Source organism: Rhineura floridana, chromosome 5, assembly GCF_030035675.1.
Source record: "Rhineura floridana isolate rRhiFlo1 chromosome 5, rRhiFlo1.hap2, whole genome shotgun sequence".
Lineage (NCBI taxonomy): Eukaryota > Metazoa > Chordata > Lepidosauria > Squamata > Rhineuridae > Rhineura > Rhineura floridana.
Window position 1 is genome coordinate 114,163,406 of NC_084484.1, and position 15,212 is coordinate 114,178,617.

At 43.7% G+C, this 15,212-nt stretch overlaps 1 long non-coding RNA gene across 1 annotated transcript in view; it reads right to left on the reverse strand.

Annotated features, from left to right (window-relative positions):
• The window catches only part of LOC133385270 (uncharacterized), a 33,966-nt gene extending 19,166 nt beyond the window's left edge, over positions 1-14,800 (reverse strand). The window contains exons 1-2 of the long non-coding RNA XR_009762839.1: positions 14,692-14,800; positions 10,167-10,208 (exon numbers count right to left, since the gene is read on the reverse strand). This is a non-coding gene — a long non-coding RNA (uncharacterized LOC133385270). The remainder of the gene's footprint in view (positions 1-10,166; positions 10,209-14,691) is intronic.
• Between the last annotated feature and the right edge of the window lie 412 nt (positions 14,801-15,212).

The window sequence follows — 15,212 nt, forward strand, 5'->3', positions numbered from 1 at the left end:
TCCAGTTGTTTTCCGGGCCCAATTCAAGGTGTTGGTATTAACCTTTAAAATCCCTATACGGTCTCGGCCCAGTTTATCTTATGGAGCGCCTTCAACGCCACCAATTATGCCGCCCGACAAGATCAGCCACTCAAGGCCTTCTCTCAATCCTGCCGACAAAAACAGCTAGATTGGCGGGTACAAGAGAGAGGGCATTCTCAGTGGCGGCCCCCACTCTCTGGAACTCCCTCCCACAAGATCTCCGGCACGCCTCTTCCCTAAATGTATTCCGTAAAGCCTTAAAGACCTGGCTCTTTCAACAGGCCTTTGGGATCTCCGGGGAGGGTTAATTACTGTGACTGAAATGCCTCCTACCCTGTTTTAATATTGTTGCTGCTGTATTGTTCTCATACTGTTTTTTATTGTATTATTGTATTTTATCTCATTGTGTTTTAACTGTTTTGTACGTCGCCTAGAGTGGCCTTTGGCCAGATAGGCGACACAGAAATTAAATTTATTATTATTATTATTATCTGATTGAGGCAGTATCCTCCCACCACGTGGGCATAGAGGTTCCATTCATGGGCCTCTTGCCAAACACTATGGTTCACATGTACCTCACTTATATTACTCAGTAACCACTTAGGTGCCAGAGGTATTGCTCCCCATGGCCACTCTCTATACCCTTTGGGACTTCCACAAACCCAACAATTTGTTATATTCAATTCTCTGGCCACAGCCTGTGAGAGTTCTACAAACAAATTACCATGGCCTTCTTCTTCTTCCTGGATACACAGTGGAACTAAAATTAAAACAGCTATAATGCCCAGCTGCTTCATCTTAGGTATACAGTCCTAAGATCAATGTCTGGGGGTAGAACCGAACTTAGGAAGGTTCGAGTGATTATTTGCAACTGTGTTCCTTTATGCTTTGCACAGGTGTCCACGGATTGCACCACTATTATTGGAACCTTCCTTCTAGGATCTCCCGGCACTTGCACACTAATAGCCTGAACAGGGAAGGGTTTTCTTGATCCTCCCATGCAATCTCAGTCTTTTTGTTTCTTCAACTTGATCTTCAGGTCGAAACCCGGCATGGTTTCCGATAACCACTTGTCTTTGGGTGTCTGTTTCTTCACCCCGCCAGATGGAGGGTCCTTGGCTACCCTCTTCTCAGGTTCCTTGATAGTTACAGATGGGTTTGCTCCTTTCAACCGGGACACATGCGTCCACTTGCTACTTCCGAACAGCTTAACTGCAGCTTCCGTTACCAACGCAATCTGCTGAGGTGGGCCCCACGATGGCTGTAAAGGCTCCTTTTCCCACTTTTTTACTCGAACCCAATCGCCAGGACGATATTGATGAATTGCCAAAGCCAGCGGCAACCTCTGATAGTCCCGAACGTGTCTGTGAAGAGAAAGCAGAGCATCCTGCAAAGCAACTACATATTCTCTTAATTGTTTTGACCCAATGTCCCCATGTGTCTGGTCGATCCCTGTCTGGGTCCTAGGCTCAATGGGTGGGCGCCCAAAAAGGGACTCAAAAGGGGTCAATTTACTTTTTCCTCTTGGGGTATTTCGCATAATAGTCAAAGCTAAGGGCAAGGCTTATACCCAGTTTAGAGAGGTCTCATGGCAAATTTTGGTCAACAAAGTCTTGACGGTTTTGTTAGCGCGTTCCACCTGTCCAGAGGATTGGGGCCTCCAATGGGTATGCAACTTCCATTCAAATCCCAGCGCTGAACTGACACTTTGAATTATGGTACTGACAAAGTGTGGACCTTGGTCAGATTCGAATGTCTCTGGTAATGAATATCGGGGAAAGATCTCCTTCAGCAATGTCTTTGCCACCACTGATGCTGTTGCATTCCGAGTTGGGAAAGCTTCTGGCCATCCTGTAAATTGGTCTATGACTACTAGAAGATACTTATACCCTTGAGTTCGTGGTAACTCTGCAAAATCTATTTGTAACCTCTGAAACGGGTAGTAAGCCCATGGCCTTCCTCCTAAAGGCGCAGGGAGCTTTGGAGCTGGGTTGGTCGCGGCACAGTTGGGGCAATTAACAACTGCTCTCTTTGTTTCTTCATACAATCCAGGGGCAATGATCTGACGAATTAATAAATCTCCTAATGCATTTCCCCCTAGGTGAGTCTGCTGGTGCATTCCTTGTACTACTTCCCGAAGGAGAGTACGGGGAACAATAAGCTGTCCAGTCTTTACTTGCCACCATCCACTTGGAAGACACTTAGCTCCCCGTTCTTGCGCTCTCTGTTGCTCCTTTGGGGAGTATGTCGGAGTTACTTGATGTAGATTTAGGGCCAAGGCCACAACCTGTTGCTTCTCCAGAATCCCATCTATCGCTGCTTCTTTTGCCATCGAGTCTGCATGTTGGTTGGCTCTCCGCCAATCCGGATTCTTTTCCCTTCCATGGGCAAGCACATGAACAATTGCCACCTTCTCCGGCCCTTGAACTGCATCCAAAAACTGACTTATCAATTCCTGGTGTTCAATCTGTTTTCCTCCGCTCTTTATAAATCCTCTTTCTTTCCAGATCATGGCAAAGGCATGTGCCGTTTGGAACACGTACTTTGAATCCGTGTATATTGTTCCTTGTTGCCCCTTTAGCAACTGTAAGGCGGCAATCGCTGCAGCCAGCTCTGCCATTTGAGCCGAATATCCTGGTGACAACCGTACTTTCTGTAGAACTGCCAAATTCTCGCACCAGCAAATCCGGCGTACCGTTTTCCTTCTATAACTCGCGAACTTCCATCAATAAATAGGTGTCTCCCTTCTATTGGTAAGTCAGTTAAGTCCATTCTAGGCCGAAAACACATATCCAAAGTTACTAGACAATCGTGTTGCAATTCCCCTGGTTCTGGGAGCAAAGTTGCTGGATTGAGAATGTTACATGTCTTGAGGGTAAGGTCTGGCCTTGCCAGGAGCTGCTGTTCATACTGGGTCTGGCGGCTGGGACTAAGAACCTTGGAAGCGGCTTCTCCAAGGATCCTGCGAAGGTCATGGGGACCAAACACATCTACCGGTGCGCCCATCATGATCTTCTCAGCTTTCTTTAGAACTACTGAAGTCGCTGCTACTATCCTCAAACACGCCGGCCATCCTTGTGCTACAGGGTCCAGCTTCGAGGAATAATAGCCCACTGGTACTTGGTTCGGTCCCTCCTTCTGAGTCAGGACTCCCATTGCCATTCCTTTTCGTTCTGAAACATATAGCCGATATGGTTTCTTGCCATCAGGTAAGGCCAAAGCTGGGGCCTGTTGTAAGGCTCTCTTGATCTTCAAGAAGGAATTCTCACATTCTTTAGTCCAATGCCAGGGACAGTCCTTCTTTAGTAACTCATATAGAGGTGCCACATATTCACTATAACCGGGAATCCATTGTCTACAAAATCCCGCTAAGCCCAAAAAGGATCTGAGGGACTTCATGTCATGTGGTGAAGGGACTGTACATATGGCCAATTTCCTCTCTGGAGAAAGAGTTCGACCTTTGTCCGAGACCAAATAGCCCAGGTATCTCACCTCTGGTTGGCACCACTGTACCTTCTCTCTTGACACACGATATCCACAGTCATGCAGGTGATTTAACAATCGTTCTCCTTCTTGTTCGCATACCTGCGTTGTGGGGCTGCACAGGAGAAGATCATCCACGTAAATCAGAAGAGTTGAGATGGGGTGGGACTGATACTATTTTTCCATGTCCTGTTGTAAGGCTTTTGTGAATTCAGACGGGGAGCTGATGAACCCCTGGGGCAACACGGACCACGTCAGCTGATTGGCTCGGGGCACTTCGGGGTCCTCCCACTGGAAGGCGAAAAGGTCTTGACTATCCTTGTGAAGGGGTATTGAAAAGAAGGCATCCTTTAGATCCAGCACTGTAAATATTACTGCGGTGGCTGGCACATGGGTGAGGAGAGTATGAGGATTAGGAACAACAGGTACATCTTCTAGCACTTTTTCGTTGATTATGCGTAGGTCCTGCACAAGCCTCCACTGCCCAGGCCGGCCTTCCTTTGGCACCCCAAACACAGGAGTGTTATGTGGACTAGTTGTCTGGTGTAACCATCCATACCCAAGAAACATCTCTATCATTTTGTTCAAACTTTTCCGAACTTCCAGTCGTAAAGGAAACTGTTTCACGGGTGTTGGTGCCACTCCTGGTTTCAACCGAACTTGCACTGGAACTGCATTCTTTGCCCGGGTGGGGTTGTCCTTCTGAGCCCAGACATCAGGATGTACAGATAACAAAGCGGGTAGTTCAGTCCTCTGCTCAACTTCTGGGTGACATGTCAAGGCCATTTGAAAGGCACATTCTTGTTGCTTGGGCACTGACACTTGAAGTTGATCACCGAGAAACTCAATACGAATTTGTAACTTACTAAGGAGATCCCAGCCAAAAATTGGAAGTGGACACTGATCAGACATCAGAAACCGGTGTTGTATATATGTCATTTTGTCCCCCCTCTTCAGGCCTACTATCGTAAGGGCTGACAAGGGTACTACTTGTTTCTTTCCTTCTATTCCCATTACAGTAGCCGTATGCTTACTGAGGGGTGGATCATGACGGGGATCGGCCCGAGGTAGCATTGAGAAAGACACTCCAGTGTCCACCAATCCGGATAAGGTCTTCCCATTTACCTTTAAGTTTATTTTTGGTTCCTCCTGTGGGCCCCCCTCAAACCCCGTCCACCTTCATTCTGAATCCTCTTGCTCCATTCGGGCAATCCTTACATACGGTGGCCTAGGATCAGAAGGGGAAACTGTTTCATAGGCTCCCTTCCTTGCCTGGTCATCCCCATTCTCTTTCTTTCCAGATCTGCAATCTTTGGCCCAGTGGCCTCTCTTCAAACACTTTGCACATTGATCTTTCCCCAAACGTCTTCGGGGTCGTTGGTCCACACTACTCCCTGTTCCCTGTGTTATTGCCGCTGCAATGAGACTACATTGATTTTTCATCATTCGGCCCTCTTCCTTTTTGGCTGTCTCATCCCTATTCACATATACTTTATATGCAATCTCCACGACTTGTCCTAATCCCATGCCCATCACTCCTTCCACTTTCTGTAGCTTTCTACGAATGTCATTGCAACTTTGTCCTATGAACAGGGTTACTAAAAGACGTTGGTTTTCCTCCCCCTGAGGGTCAAGGGGAGTGTATTTTCTCATTGTACTGGTCAGCCTCTCCAAGAAGGCTGAAGGAGTTTCCTGGGGCTCCTGACTTATTTCATACAGCTTTGCCATATTGGTAGGCTTAGGAATGGCGTTCTTAATTCCAGCTAAAATGAGTCTTTTAAACCTGTCCAGGTCTGCACATCGCCCCGGCTGCATGCCCCAATCTGGAACCTCATTCATAGGGAGAACGACATCAGGCGCCAAGTCTGGAGCACCTCTAGCCGCTTTCTGCTCTTCTGCTGCCACCTTCCTTGCCTGACTTAAAACTACAGTCTTTTCCTCATCACTCAAGAGGGTATTCATCAGGGTCTGTATGTCTGACCAAGTTGGGTGGTGAGTTGCAAAAATAGAGGACCACAAGTGATAATGTTTATCTGGGTCCTCTCTTAAGGACGGCATCTGGTTTTTCCAATTAAATAAATCATAAGTTGTAAAGGGAACATGTAAATAAGCTAATTCCCCATGGCCATCAAGGACTTGCCGCATTGGAAACATTTGGGCTGTTGGGGGCAATGTGGTGCCACTCCTCAGAGTCATGGGTGCTTCGCTTCGACGGGGCGTTTCCCTTTGTCTGGCCACCTGTATTTGTTCAAGCCTCTGTGCCATTAAACCGGGTGAGTGTTCAGGGCTGCCTGCCTCAAGGACCAAAGACGCATACTGGTCCAGTAAATCACTCACCTTCTGGCCAACTAAATCAATCTTTTCTAAAGTGCTTTTATCCAATGAGGGGCCATCCTGTTCAGGGGTGCTTAAAAGCGCTGGTGTTGAGGATCCCACTGGCAAGAGATCACCCTGCTCAGGTATAATTGCAGGATCCGTCTTTGAGAAGCCTGCTGGCGATCCTAATCTTGAGACTGAGACATAAGGAGGAGGGGCTGATGCCTGAATGGCTTCATCTTCTACCTCCAACACAGGAATTACACTTTTCCGGTCCATAGTCTCCAAGCCCTTTTGTTTCATAGCTCTAATTTCCTTTAAAGAACATTGAGCCAAGGCCATTTCCAGCGCACATTCTAACGGAGGGTCCCTACTTATGGTGCTCCATCCCAACGCATAGTGCCATGAGTCTGCAGCCTCGGGCAACATGCCATATAGGGTGTTCACCAGCATTTCAACGCTCTTTTGTTGGAATGTCCCCTGTGGGGGGCATCCAATGTCCAATCCAACCCAGTCTACTCTACAAAACCGTGTCAACTTCTCCCTCTCAGGTCTAGGACCTGCTGATGATATAACAGCAATCTCAAAATCCAAAAAGTTGTTTAACACACATTCCAACGGAGTGGATCCCCGCCCCTTTTTCTTTTTAACTAGCGCCTTGTCCCCAGTCCTTGTAACCGCCTGCTTCGATGCACCCCTCCCCATGTTGCGGCAACCTCTCTGTTTGCCGGGTGGGTGTCTAAGATGAAACCTAGGAACACAGACAAGTGACGTACGACAGGCGCTTCCCTGCTTTTGCGGCTCAGCCCCTCGTGGGGTGTGAGCAACGCGCTACTGGCAGGTCCCCTCTCGCTTTGAAGCTGAGCCTCGTCTCAAGCTCACACCATTCACACACTTTCTCTCAGGTTGCTTCAGCCCCTTGCAGGGCGACTCACCACTGAAGTCTCAACCGGTTGCCTTCTGACTGGATGCTTGTTTCGCTTTCTTATGGAGTGGTCCCGGTGATACCTCAGCGCGCCACACGGTCCCGCGCGGCTCGGGGCGGACAAACACAGTCCAGAGCACGCTCTTCCCGACTCCCCGCAGTCCCAAATGGAGCGCAGAGGGTCACAAAAAGACGCACTCCTGGCTGGCTCACCAAAATTGTTACCAATTACGCCCCAATAAATTTTATTGATGGCTAAGGCTCGCTCCCACATCACAAGATTCCAATAAACATGAAAGTGACGAAACAAGTCTTAAAACAAAGCCAGGTTTACTGCTCTTGCAAGAGGACAAACAGCCTAACTGGTTCTGCCTATGCTGGACGCAGCCAGCCTCTTTATCAGTTTGCATTCTTACGTATCGAAAGTTAAACTTATGCACGCTCCCATTTCCCCGAAATCAGCCCATTTACAAGAAATCCATACGTGTAGTTTCATTCTCTTCTCATGGAAGACCCTTGTCTAGTTTCCATTTTCCTTATATGGTGTGGTGTTGATGGGGGATAGGCGCCTACTCTAACATAGGAATGCAATGCCTCAGCAAATTAAGCACTGATCTTACTACATGACCTTGTCACACATTTTCCCTGAGACTACAGAATTCTCCACACAAGCTGCTTCAAGGAATTTCTGTCAGGGTGATTTGGGCGCCTACAACTTATAACAAAATGGAAAATCATTTTCCACAGGAGTACAACTACAACAGGTCTGATTATTTAAACAAATCCCAAACTTGCTTTGCCTAGAATCTAATTATCTGCTGGGAGATTCAGCAATAAGATTCACTATGTACCAACAAGGGAAGGGATGTATCATTTCATGTTTGGACACACTAACTCTATAGGTGTAGGCAGTTGGGATACCACAGACATTGGCTTGTTCTGATGCAGCTGCAGTGGTATTATATATGAAGCAAAGTGGGGCATCGTTCCTACTACATGGTCATCGGATGCAGTCACATGACCAACCACAATGTATCAAGAGTTTACAGCAGGAGTGGGGAAGCATTTTCAGTCTGAGGGCCACATGTCAGTGGTAGGTGGGGCCAGAGGCAAAAATAGGCAACAAATGGACACAGCTCTTCCTTCTGTATACTAGTCTACATCCCAGGCATAACAACCCTACAGACCTACACCCCTCTCCACCCTCACAACCAAAGGGTGCCATCACAGTTCAAGGACACACTCAAGTGAGGTAATAGGACTTGCGGCAGGCATAGAGCAGGCCTGAGAAGGACACATGGCCTGGGCAGAGGCCTGAGCATTAGGCGGAGGAGCCTGGAGGATCATGTTCAACTCTCCGTCCTGAACTGCCCCACACCAGTTTATAGAGACATGTGTGCACCAAAAGCTAGCACTACGATTGCTGAAAAGCTTTCATGATTATCTCTTTTTAAAAAAGAAATATCTTACACTTCAATAGATTTCAATGCAGTTTACAAAAAAATTTTTTTACTCACACTAATTTTAAAACCAGCAACAACAAAGTATTAATATCGGAAAGAGCAGGGAAGTATGTTAATTACAAAAGGCATATTAAAAAAGAAACATTTTAACTTGCCTATAGAAAAGTCAAAGGAACATCAATACATGCTGGGCACTCTGAAGCTCTGTGGTTACAAAAGAAAAGGCCTTGCTTCTCATAAAAATTAGTCTAGCCTCTCTATAGGACGTAAATATTTCACACAACCTTGAATGTTGGGTGTGGTGTGATCACTCACCTGCCAGACTAATCAGATACTACTGGAATCAAGTTAGCCTTTGTGGCATTGAGGTATGGTATAATTTCCCCTTCAAATATGTTTGGGTTTTAGTTGTAATTCATAAACTGAAGGTTTATCTATTTGGTATTGAGCAATCTCTACATTTGGAAAACTTAACAATTCTTTCATTTGGAGAAATAAAACAAACATTGCTAGGAATGTTTCTTGCTCTCAGCTATTTTATCCAGGGCTTGTGAGTTATCAGAGGAGGTTACTTACATCTGTATTGTGGGTACTTCTCCTAAGTAATTTAATTGGATCTGAAAAAAGCATTATGCACTATTTGCAATATATGTGTGCCATCTATGTTAATATGGAAATCATGTAAAGTTCTATGGGGTTTGTTTCAATGTTTTTGCAGTTTTATGGCAGCCATTAAAGAAGCTGTTTTCATTCTGAAGAAGATCTTCAAAACAGAAATATACCGGATACCTCTAATTCACATATTTAATTCACAAATGTGTACTTAATATTTGTAATCTAGCTATTTCTAGTTATGTATTGTATCCTTTTCCAATTTGGTGTTGCTGTGGCATGGGAAAAGGTCTGGTCCAACCCCCCTACCCCCCTCAAATTATTTCAGGAAGGATTCAAGAAACCACACTGAAGGCCTTGATACGATGGCACTGGACCCCAGTTAGGTTATCACATATGCTTCTATCAACTTCTCAGCAATGCCGGAGAGGCTGTTGTAATAAGGGTATGCAAGTTCATCTATGGTGGGAATGCAGCAGAGTTCAGTACAGGTGTTATTTGTACTCCTTTGTAGTTATGTGCTTTGCAGCACTTTTTGTTGCAACACCAGTTAAACATTTGCATAATGTGCTTCACACAGATAATATCGTTACAACAATTTGCAAACTAGGCCAGTATCCCCATATTGCAGATGGAGTGTGAGTGTGGCTATGAGATGGCTCGTTAAAGACATCTATAAGATTCCCAGCTGTAGTGACACTGGGACTTCCTAGCTCACATTGCTAGCCGCTCCTATGGCCTCATTCTCATGTCATGGTAAACCATAGTTTACCATGGTTTAATAGTTTACAAATTAATACAACAAATTCCACCAATTTGCTCCTCCGTGCTAGCGTGCTGGAGACATAAACCGTTATCTTTGGCTCAACGTTATGTCTGAATCGGGGATTGGTTACGCTCTAAACATGCCATTATATGAAGCCAAGATTTATTCTTGGTTTTGTAATCATGGTTTGTGCGGAGCAAAATAAACCATGATCCCTGGTTTGGTTATAACACTAAGCCAGGGGTCGTAGTTTGTTTCTCCTGCATGAGCAAAATGTATGAGTTTGATGCAAACATTATAAACCATTCACTATGGTTTACCCTGATGTGTGAATGAGGCCACTAAATCAACTGTTAGGTTCACTTGTGTCACTGGTGAAAGGCTACAATTGTGACATCATGGTGGTGCAGTATCCTTTACAAATGGTCCCATACACTTTCTTGCTGGTGCATCAGCTTATAGGATTTTGCTATTAAGCTCCTAATTCTGTGATTAAGATCCTTATGTGACCACAGATAATGAATTTTATCACATGAAAGTTGGACAGTGAAAAAAGCGGATAAGAGAAAAATCAACTCACTTGAAATGTGGTGTTGAAGAAGAGCTTTGCGCATACCATGGACTGCAAAAAAGACAAATAATTGGGTGTTAGAACAAATTAAACCAGAACTACCATTAGACGCAAAATGATGAAACTGAGGTTATCATACTTTGGACACATCATGAGAAGACCTGATTCACTAGAAAAGACCATAATGCTGGAAAAAACAGAAGGGAGTAGAAAAAGAGGAAGGCCAAACAAGACATGGACTGATTCCATAAAGGAAGCCACAGACCTGAACTTATAAGATCTGAACAGGGTGGTTCACGACAGATGCTGTTGGAGATCACTGATGATAGGGTCGCCATAGGTTGTAGTTGACTTGAAGGCACATAACAACAACAATAATGGTAAAATATGCTTGTTTCTTCTTATTACATTGGAAACAGAAAAATAAGATTTCTTACAAAAGTCTTTTGATGCAGCGGACAGGCTGTAGCTGTTGTCTGCATCTCTTCAGATGATAAAGAAATCCTGCATCCCACTCTGCAGCTAGAAGCCACGTGTGGAAATATTCTAAAATATTCAGCATCAATTAAGTAGGTCAGAGCATCTATCCTTTAGAGCTCATCGCAAAGACACCAATCAGCTTCCCATTCCTTTGCTCTTAAGTTGTTCCTGCCAGAACAACTCAAAATTAATATTAAGATATTAGAGAGGGAGCATGGAAACTGATCACTACATGTGATCCTTGAAGCTGCTCACTTCACTTTTATTTTTTTGCAAGGGGGGGGGTCTGGATGATAGGAAGAGAAACCTAAATAAGGCCTAGAAGTCAGCTTTGTAACTGATGCCTCTTCCTGGACTCCATGGCATATATGCATAACCAAGCAAAAGCTCAATGAGGATTGAAATCTCTCTACATCCCAATTAGCTACTGTAGGGAGGGGAGGGGAGGAGGAGGAAGAGGCAATGTTTGGAATTTAAAAAGACTGCCTGGGGATAGGGGGAAGGAAAGGAGAAACCTACTGGGCTGTTAGAGGAAAAGCTGACCACCACTGTTTGTCTCTTCCTTGAGCAGGGATGGGGAACCTATGGCTCTCCCAATGTTGCTGGACTACAACTCCCATCATCCCTGCCATTGACTATACTGGCTGGGAATGATGGAAGCTGGAGCCCAACATTGAGGAACCAGTTGTCCCAGTAAAACAGTGCCTATTCTCTGCCTTTGTTTTTCCCATCAGATCTTAACTGATTTCTGCTGGAGGCCTCTGGCTTAACAAACTTGCCAGGATTGCCATTCAAGACAGCCACCTGAGACTTATTGAGACTTATCTCAACTATTCTTGAACAGTGGAGAATGAAGGAAGACGCGTTTTGGAAGGGGGGAGAGTGTCTTCAAAAGAGAATATTTACCTCCAACTCACTGCGTTTTTTGTACGAGTTTGTTCCAGGACAACGTGGAGCCACCCAACCCTCAGCAACATACATGCAACATGTGACATTCCTACCAAGTTGAAACACTAGTATAATGAGGGTTGCAAAATGCATCAGTATTGTTTTTTAAAAAACAAACCAAAAATACACATCCCACAGCATAAACTGAATTTAGGCACACAATTCATAACATATGGTTTTCACTGTTCATGTGAAAGACCTACTACCTTGATGGAATATTTGCTTTGCAAATATCTACGGTGGATAAAATGACATTAATGTTGTAACTGTATCTGTGAAAAGGAAAGAATGGATTTCATTGTCAACTTACAGAATGATTTCATAGGAAGGTTCACTGAATTTGTTAAACCTGAAGAATTAAATATAATAGGCAGAAAATGATGAGGCTCCTTTATGATGTATGCATTTGCAAAAATCTGGATAAAGATACTAAAGGTTAATATGCTCTCTATGAATCTGAAACAGTTCACATATAGCAATATTGTGACACCTAGTGGAAAATAAATATAACTGCTTATACTGTCTGTGGTTTTCCTGCCTTATACTACTTTTTGTGTATCCTTATGTATACCCAACTTTGTGCATCCAGTGAAGTGAATTCTAGCCCACAAAAGATATGCTACAATATGCAAGTCTTTATGGAGCTACAAGATTCTTTTCTGTTTTTGATTGATAAGAGTCAGAATAGTATGAGTCTGTCAATAGTTTGACAGCTGATTTCATACTTTAGAAGAGAGAGAAAAAATTGGGCTGGGGTTGCTCTCCCAAAAAAGGTGAGGAAAATTTGCTAGGCTGAACACACAAGATGGCCACCACCAAAGGGCAGTTTTTAATATGATTTTCCTTATAGGAGTTCCAGGAAGGTGCGTTTTGTGTTTAAAAAGGTGACTTGGGGTCAAGGAATCTGTTTTGTTGACATGAAGTATGTGCTGACACTTAAAGACTGCTGTAGTGTAGCACAGTTTTATATTCTGGTTTAGTTTGAATGGCAGCCTTTTAAACAAACATACAGTTTTAGAAAGTGGAACAATTCAAACTGTGTAAGTGGCATGAGGGGAAAGGCTAACTCCCCTCCCCTCCAAATTCAAGGTCTCAGTCAAAATCACCTCTTCCTCACTGCTGCTATTAACTTAAAAAAACCACCTGAAGGAGGTGCTATTTACAGGTCTCTCATGTGCATCTAGTTTGGTCCTCAGAAATTTTTTAAGTTGCAGTTTATATTTCCTGTTGAAGTTCTTTCCTTATTCAAACACAACATATACTTGGGGCTTTAAACAGATACAACCACCTTCTCCATGACAGTATCCCAGCTCTGGAATTACTTTCCCCTTGAGATATGACAGGCGTCTATATTGATGTTATTCCAATGCCACTTTAAACATGAATGTTCACACAGGCTATTGAAGTGTGACTGATTTTATGCTGCTTTAGTTCTATCCTGTTTTTATTGGTGTTGATTCTGTATTGAAAGTTTACTGTTTCATGCCCTGAGAATTTTAAATTCTGAATTATATCAATAAGGTAAATTTAAGTTTTTGTAAGAATGATGGTAGGATCCAAATAAGAAAGACAATTTTCATATTAGATTGTTTATGTTTATAAGCTATGTAGCAGTTGGAAGGAGCATGGTTTCTATCAGCCATCAATTCATGCCTCATTATGGGGGGATGTCTTCGGGTAGTCTATGGAGTTTATTGCGCTAAATCTGTCTACCAAAAGTAAATTTCTAGATCTCTATGGCGTTGCATGTATTAAATGTTATGCTTTTTAAAGCTTACATCAATCTCAGTAACTCTCTTCTTCACCTCTTTTTTTTTTGATTTCTTATTCTTCTTATAATTTTGAAACTTTGAAAAAAAATCTCCCTTTTTAAATCTATGTTTACATGCTTTGATTCCATAAACTATATGTCAGTACATTTAAATTGCTATGAAGTTTTTGATTTATACACATAAGAAGTTGATTAAAAAAAGAAAAAAGAATTCAAGAAATCCAGTAGACAAATTTTGTGCATCTTGGTTAAGTTTTATTGCATATGGGGTTATAAGTGTGTATGCGTGCATGTGTATGTGTGTGTATGTATGTACATGGGCCATTAAAAAGATTGTATAGGAAAACAAAGTGGAAAAGGGAACAATTACTAAAAAAGGGCAATTAACACAAAATTGACTTCTTTATATGCAACAGTGTGAATAATGCTCCTTTTTTCTTTCTTTTGTTGTGTGTTATGTATTGTTTTATACTGTTCTGATATTTGTAGAAGAAAAGAAATGTTTTTTTTAAAACAGCTGTTTTTCATATTAAAAAAAAATGCAGACCCCTTCTGATACAGGTGGATCTTCAGGAGCACATCACACCAATGTTCCAGTGTCTGCACTTGCTCCCCATTGTGTTCTGGTGCTGCTGCTGTTGCCCTATAAAAGTCCTGAATGGTTTCAATCCAACATACACAAGAGGCTGATTTTATCCTAAAGTTTCACCATGACCTATTAATTCAACCAGGAACACCCCTCCCAGCATTCCCTCTGTAGCCAGCCTAAAGGTTCAACACCCCCCTTCAAAAAAGATGGGGGGAGGGAAAGATATTTTTGTTAAAAATTTTAATTTATTATTTGTAAAAAATAAACATAAAAGGGGGGGGCAATTTTAGAGGGCAGGCCTCCCCTAGCTCCCGCACCATACAGCATCTCTATACGAGTCTAGACCACAAGACCTTCCCTCCAATGCCTCCATACACGCACAGGGGGAGAGAGAAATGAGATGACGCCTGGTCCCACTACTCCATCCCCATAAATTCAGTAAGGTCTAACAGCAGTTTCAACATGCACACACAGCGTTCACAGGTAGGCTCTTCCACGTGGCCGGGAATCCTGCATGATCACTTCTCCCAGTCATACGGAAGAGTCTTCCTACGTCCAGGATGGAACAAGACATAGAAGTCTTCTGCAGAATGCCCAGAAGCAGCGGCGGCGGCGGCGTTGGGAGCGATAAGGGAGGAGTGCGCAGACGCCACCGCACTCACCCTTTACGCGTTCAATCTGCGGGTCTGAAAAGCACTATGGCATTCGCTGTAACGCATCCTCCTCACCCTTTGGAATTTTCTTACCCCGGAGATTCGCCAAAGCGCAAGCCTGAGTATTCTGGAAGCGATGCGAAACTGTTATTTTATTTTTTCAAATCCAAACTGCATTTTGTTGGGAAGGTAGGGACACCCTTTGATATGTGGTGGGCTTCGACTCAATTAAAAAAATAGGGGTGGCTACTATAACCAGAGCTTGGAAAAATTACTTTTTTTGAACTACAACTCCCATCAGCCCCAGCCAGCATGGCCACTGGATTGGGCTGATGGGAGTTGTAGTTCAAAAAAAACTTTTCCAAGCTCTCACTATAACTTAGATGCCAAAAGCAAATGAACCTAAAAAAATTGTAATGCAACCATCGGGAAAATATACAGTATAGCTTGCCTGACCAAACTATCATTCCCGGCAGCCAAAGCGCTGGAAGGCTGTCATAACAGCGCCTTCCCTCTTTGTTTTACGTCACCAAGAATCTCCTCCCCGTCCCATCAGCCCCTTCGCGCAAATTGGGTGACGTGTCTTAGGGGGTCAACGTTACAAGTAAGAATGC